This window comes from Empidonax traillii, unplaced genomic scaffold, assembly GCF_003031625.1.
Source record: "Empidonax traillii isolate 1590-97213 ecotype Southwest subspecies unplaced genomic scaffold, ASM303162v1 scaffold537:size946161, whole genome shotgun sequence".
Classification (NCBI taxonomy): Eukaryota; Metazoa; Chordata; class Aves; order Passeriformes; family Tyrannidae; genus Empidonax; species Empidonax traillii.
Genome location: NW_020955730.1, coordinates 461,290 through 467,345, shown reverse-complemented (window position 1 = coordinate 467,345; position 6,056 = coordinate 461,290).

The window sequence follows — 6,056 nt, the reverse complement described above, 5'->3', positions numbered from 1 at the left end:
TATTTTGCAATTAGCATCCATTAGGCATACAAGTTGCAAAGAATTGATACCAACCTTGCAGTCCTACTGAACGGGATACAGTTTGATGGTGAGTTATTAAATCATGACCTATGCTATACCTATGATTTATAAAAGGTGGCTGTCAGTGAAGAAGTGGTATGGATGACTTGTGGGACTGTTAACTCAGATAACAAGATTTTCTTTCCTTTTGTACAAAACATTGCCTGCTTTCTGCACAGCAAAAGTGCAAGCATTTTTCTCCAGCCAATGTGACTTGTAACACGGACTGTGTAAATATTTTCCGTATGCAAAGGTCTTTGCTCGTGGTTGTTATTGGTTCCATATTTACTTGGGATCTTTACATGCAGAGGATGGCTTTTGGCTTATGAAGAGAAGCTTCTCTGAGGCTGGATGATTTCCCCTCGCACAATGAGTCTCTTCAGGATTGCATGTAATGCACAGAAAGGCTGCTAGGGGCAAGGTGCTTTTCTGCATAACAGAAAACTTTGCTAGCTCATTAATAAAGGCCAAATAAAATAAAGCTTGGAAAGTCAACATGTTCAGGAATATGCGCTGTTCTGGGAAAGAAGCAGAGAGTAGGTGTGTATTTATGCGAACAAAAGAAGTCCAAAATGTAAACCATAATATATCTGTTAGCTCATTAATGCATCTCATGCTGACTAATTCCAGGGGTGTTCCTGCTGCCCAGCAGCAAAAGTGCAAATAAGTGGACAGCTGTGATTTAGTGCCAAATATTTAAACGCATCGTGACAATTCAGGCCACCCACACTCTTAAGTAAATAGAACTTCTGGAGAGTCGTTTCAAACTGGGCTGAAGTGCAGAGCAGCCACTTTCATGTGCATCTCAGCCAAACGGCCTGCAAGTATCTGGGGCCAAACTTTGCCTTCTGTTACACCCTGGGAGCCCCCATTCACTCCACCGAGTTTGTTCTGCGTAGATGAGGGCAGAGCTGACTCTTTCTTGATGCTAATCTGACTTTTTCTAGCTCAGTAAGTACAATATCACATGCAAATGTGAATGTGGAACAGATCTGGACTCGATTAGCTCCTGAATCCTTGACAAAAAGCCATAATTGTTTATCCAGATGATACTTCTCTACACTTTAAACCCAAGGTTTTAATGGGTTTGTAAAATAAATATGTGAGTGTAGACGACAGTAGTATCAAAGGTGTGAAGAAAGCTCTTCCCTTCTCCTCAGCAGGTACTGGGTATACATTTCAGTTATGCTCTTCAGAGCCTTGGGCAGGGGTGGCTGCGGATCTGAGGGTAGGAGGGAGGGTATTTCCAAGACAATGCTTAGCCCGGGGCTACCATTACAGATATGAAGGACCTGTGATATATATCTTTTTTTTTTTTTTTTTCCTGGTAGGCAGTGAAATCTGTGCTAGGGGCAATATCTGGGGCACAGGGTTGTTGGAGGAGGGGAAAAGCAAGAGAATATGAAAAAAAATTGTAGCTATCAGGGTAATCTAGGAACGCAAGTACTGAAACATTTTAATCACAGTTCTAAGGCTGTGTCAGTGCAGGGCAGAATTAAGGCTATTTGTATGCCTTGGTTGGCTATTTTTATGCCTTGGTTGCACACTGCCACACTTCAACAAGTTTGAATTTATTTAAAGCATAACTTTAACTCTGAATTCCCTGGTTTTGTAATGCCTGGTCTGGAAATAAGTGCAACCTCTTTATATTTTACTTTACTCTTAAAATAGGCTTTCCTCTTTAGCTCCATTTCTTTTGGCTTGGCAAGAGCACGGGCTGTCATTTCCTGCCCTCGCGGGTTTGCTGTTTAAATGGAGAAGGTGGTGTTTCTGAATAAAGGAACACAGCAGTAAAAGCTGGGATGGGAGATGGATGGCACACACAACAGGCACAGCCCAGTTATTGCTTTACTGCCTGTGCCTGACTATCTCCTGCATATGTGGCTACCTTTGGCACAGAGATACTATCCTTGGAGGTAGAAGGAGCTCACATGGGATTGGAATTTGAAATTCAGTTTCATGCTGTGGAAGTGACGTCGTGATGTCAGCTCCCACTAAGGCCACTGGAATTGGTGGGATGATGCTCAGCTCACATTGTGTCCCCTGTGATCTTGGCTCGCAGCTCTCTTGGCTCTGGGACTTCATGCTGTAGCCTCTCCACCTGGCCTGGGTGGGCACAGCTGGCCAAGTGACATGCCCAGGAATGGTGCACAGAGGTAGTCCTTGCAAGAGAAATTACTCTGCCTCCCCGCAGGGTAAATTGCCTCCTGCCTCCTGTGACAGAGAGGGCTGGTGGCTCAGTGAGCCCTGGGAACAGTCAGCGTCCCAGCTGCTTTTAAAATGAGTTTCTTTGGACAAGACTTCTTCTTGATAGGAGGGAAATGGCATCATTCCTGGAGCTTCTCTGCCTTGGCTTCTGCGTGCAGCTGTTACCTCCTTCCCCAAGTCCCAATTGTCCTGATGGGCTTCTTGCTTTGCTACACATCCAGAGACACAGTGCCTGTCTTCCCTTGCTCCCTTGGTCTCCTGTGGAAAGCTACCTCACTCTCTCATTTCTCTTCCAATGTACCCATGCCCTACCCCCTGACTAGAGCAAAATTTCCCTCTTTTTTGGCAGCTGGCCTTCCCAGGGGCCCAGACTAACAGAAGCCTGAGCCCTAGCTGCCTGTGCCTTGGCCAGAGCAGAGCAACTATTCTCTGAGAGATAATGTTGCCTTAAAGGAGAAGGGATTATTTATTTCCCCATCTATTTTCCCACCACGCTCATCTGTTTTTTTCTCAGCTTCTGTGGGGAGAGTGATGCCTGTGCCTGGAGTCTGCTGCCACCCAGTCACCTACTGGGAGTTCCCCTCTTCCTGCACAATCTTCCTGGTTGTGGAGTTTGAGGCAGGCTTCCCATAATTAGTCCAAGCCTTGCTCTTGACTTTTAGCGAGCTCTGGATAAGGCCTTTCCAGGATTTGCAGCTCTCCTCCAGCTCGGTCCTCGCAAGCCAAGTGATGAGGCTTCCAGGGCTTCTCCCGTGGGATGGTTCCAGTGCATGCTTCTCACTGTCAGGAAGCTTTTCCTGATGCTCAGCCTAAATTTTCCCCTTTTCAAATGTCATCCTGGCACTCCTACTTAGCATGCACTTTCTGTGCGTCTCATTCTCACCAAGAAGGCTGTGCTTTTCTCTCTCACTGCCTGGGCTCTTTCTGGTGCTTGCTGGCTGTCACCCACTTTTCTCACACCCACCTCAGCTTAGCCAGTCCAAGCACATTATTTTACAGCTCATTCCCTTTATGAATCAAATCTTCCAGCCTTTTTCTTTTTCTTTTTCTTTTTCTTTTTCTTTTTCTTTTTCTTTTTCTTTTTCTTTTTCTTTTTCTTTTTCTTTTTCTTTTTCTTTTTCTTTTTCTTTTTCTTTTTCTTTTTCTTTTTCTTTTTCTTTTTCTTTTCCTTTTCCTTTTCCTTTTCCCTTTCCCTCTTTCCCTTTCCCTTTCCCCTCCTTTTCCCTCCTCCAACCACACAGGAGTGATTTTCTGGTGCCTGCCACATGGTTTGGAACATTTCTTTCTCCCATTTGGCTGGTAAGTTTTCTAGTGCAAAGTACTGACATTTCTTTGTTGCTGTGGGCAGCTGTCCCTCTGGGTAAGAAACAGCTGGGGATGGGTAAAGGCACAACTGGATGTCCTGGGAGCAGCCCAGACAGGTGCCCCTCAGCTACTGTTGTTGTCATGCAGACTCTCCAAAACAGACTGAGCTCCTGCTGTTGCCTTCCTCTGTGTGGAGTCACGACCACTCTCCCCTGTTTGTCCTTTTCCCATGGATTTCATGGATATGAGGGTACTAACTTGCTACTGAGTAAGGTCTGCATGGGCAATGGCCTTGAATTCAGGGAGAATTGCAAGGGAAGAGGGGCAGGCTCTGCCCCATGGTGTGCACACATGAAATAAGTGCACGTGCATCATTATCAAGCCAGTCTGAATGTGCTTCCTGATAAGGAATAAAGCATCACCAGAATGGAAAAGAGCAAGAGACAGCTTGATTTTCCTTCTGTCTCCAACTTCTTTGCTGCCACATGATGTGGGTTTTGTTCTAGATCAGGACCTGGCATGACGGGCTGAGCTGCTCTCCTGCTGACATGGTCACTGGTGTTGAGTTCTTGCTTTGCTGGAGCCAGAAAACGAAGAACAAAAGGGATGGGTAAGGCGCATCCACCACTGCCTGCAGTAGAAACCAAAGTTGTTCCTTTCCTTTGGCATCGTCTGGTCTCTGTACAAGGAAAGGACAGAGACTTATGGCCCACCTCTCGTGGGTTGGGTATTATCAGCGGTTTCATAACAGTAGAGTTTTAGGCTTAACTCCAGCTCTGCTTTTGTGTAGATGTCACTGAGGGGTAATGGTGTAACCTGTTTAACAGTGTGACTATACAATCTGTGGTTATTTCCATGTAAAATAGTCTGCATACTTTTGTAGAAACTGGGAGATTTTTATGGAATTGTGAAAATTGTGAATTATGTGTGAAATATAGTTTAAAGCACGGAACTGCCTTTTGTACACGAGTGCAGACACACACACACACACACAAGCATGTATCTAGTTGCATGCTCCGCTCTGTAAAAGTGATGTTGATTTTGAAGGTTTTGCCACTGCCTATTGCAGCTTCTTTCCTGTCACAGAGGCAAGGAGCACCAGAGGGTTTGCCTCACAGGGCAAACAGCTTGGCACTGTGCGTTTCATGGCTAGAGGGTCACTGAGCCTGGTATCACCTAGCCAGGAGCTGAGTTGTGCTAGTGACCCAGCCTTTAGGGAGAGGTGCCTCTGTTTCTGTGCTGGTAACCAATACTGCACTGCTGGGATAGTGGTTTAGCTATGACAGCAAAATGATGAGCTTTGCTTGCACTTGCTGAGCACTAGCACCGTACAAGTAATATTTATCTGAGATCAAACTGAGCCCTGACTGAATTGGCTGGCACAGAATCTGGGCTGTGTGCATGGTCTTTCAGCATTGGGATAGAGTCCCTCTGAGGCATCGAAACATGCAAATCCTTCCTGCCGGCCTCCTCCCTGCCTGGTTTTCCTGTCTATGGTGGGTTGACCCTGGCTTAATGCCAGGTCCCCACCAAAGTTGCTCTATCACTCCCCTCCTCAGCTGGACAGGGTAGAGAGAGGAAATGTAATGAAAGGCTTCTGGGTTGAGATAGAGGCAGGGAGGGATCACTCACCAATTACAGTCATGGGCAAACCATACTCAACTTGAGGAAATTAGTTCCATTTATCATCAATCAAATCAGAGTATGATAATAAGAAATAAATCCAAATCTTGAAAACCTTTCCCCCCTTCCTACCCTCCTCCCTCCCCCTTCTTTTACTGGGCTCAGCTTCACTCCCAAATTATCTACCTCCTTCCGACAGTGGTGCAGGGGGATGGCAAACTGAGGCTGCAGTCAGTTCATCTCACATTGTCTCTGCCACTCCCTTCTCCTCAGAGAGAGGACTCCTCACACTCTTCCCCTTCTTCAGCCAGGGGTCCTTCCCATGGGAGACAGTCCTCCATGAATTTTGCAAGGTGAGTCCTGCCCCGTTCTTCAAGAACTGCCCCGTTGTGGATCCCTTCCACAGGCTGCTCCAGTGTGGGTCCCCTGTGGGGTCACAAGTCCTGCCTGCAAACCTGCTCCACTGTGGGCTCCTGTCTCCACAGGCCACAGGTCCTTCCAGGAGCCTGCTCCAGCACGGGCTTCCCACGGGGTCACAATCTCCTTTGGGCATCCACCTGCTCCAGTGGAGGGTCCTCCACTGTGAATATGTGCTCCACTGTGGAGATCCATGGGCTGCAAGGAGACAGCCTGCCCTCACCATGGTCTTCATCACAGGCCGCAGGGGAATCTCTGCTCCAGCACCTGGAGGACCTCTTTCCCATCCTTATTCACTGGTTTTGGTGTCTGCAGGGCTGTTTCTCTCACAAGTTCTCGTTCCTGTCTTAGGCTGCAATTGCTCTTGTGTGGCAGCTTTTTCTTATTCTTAAACACTCAGAGGCACTCCCACCATCACCAGTGGGCTTGGCCTTGGCCAGTGG